Consider the following 706-nt stretch of genomic DNA (forward strand, 5'->3'; position numbering starts at 1 on the left):
TTGTAAATGTATTTAAATGCTAATCCTAATTTTTTTAAATTTTAAAATCTAAAGTTAAATAATTAATTAATAATCTAATTTTTAATTTTAATTTTTTCTTTTTTTTATCCATTATTCTCACTGTTCACGGTTATCATTATTGTCCTATACTTTCTCTTTTTGTTTTGATCACAAGTCCTCTATTGGTCCCAATGACTCTTCCAATATGAATTGCACAACGGCACAACCATTTCTAAGTTCATCCAAAAGGAAACCACCTGCCGCCATTGATTGCTTCTCATGGATATATTGTTGATTGCTGCCTTGTTAGACTATTTGTTGAAATTGCTTCTATCTATATTTGATGTATTTTTCTTTCTGCTCTTTTTTTTTTTTAAAGAGAAAACAAAAGAAAATAAATAATTGAATAAAAATGAGAAAAAGAAGAGAGTGGAGGGGAAAAAAATAGAATTTATGGTTTTTGTTTTAAGTTTATGTGTTCATCATCAAAGAAGAAAATAAGAAAATGTTGAATTATTTAGATATTTTCATCCACAAAATTCTGTGTTTTCTTATAAAAATTTTTATTTTTTTCTAAACGTTATTACAAAGGTGAAGAGAAGGAGGAAAAACAAAAAAACAATAGAATTTGTGTTTTTGTTTACAAATTTTTATACCTTTTTTAAAAAAATTATATATTTATCATTAAAGCAGAAAAAAAAAAGAT

This window comes from Arachis ipaensis, chromosome B06, assembly GCF_000816755.2.
Source record: "Arachis ipaensis cultivar K30076 chromosome B06, Araip1.1, whole genome shotgun sequence".
NCBI classification, from domain to species: Eukaryota; Viridiplantae; Streptophyta; class Magnoliopsida; order Fabales; family Fabaceae; genus Arachis; species Arachis ipaensis.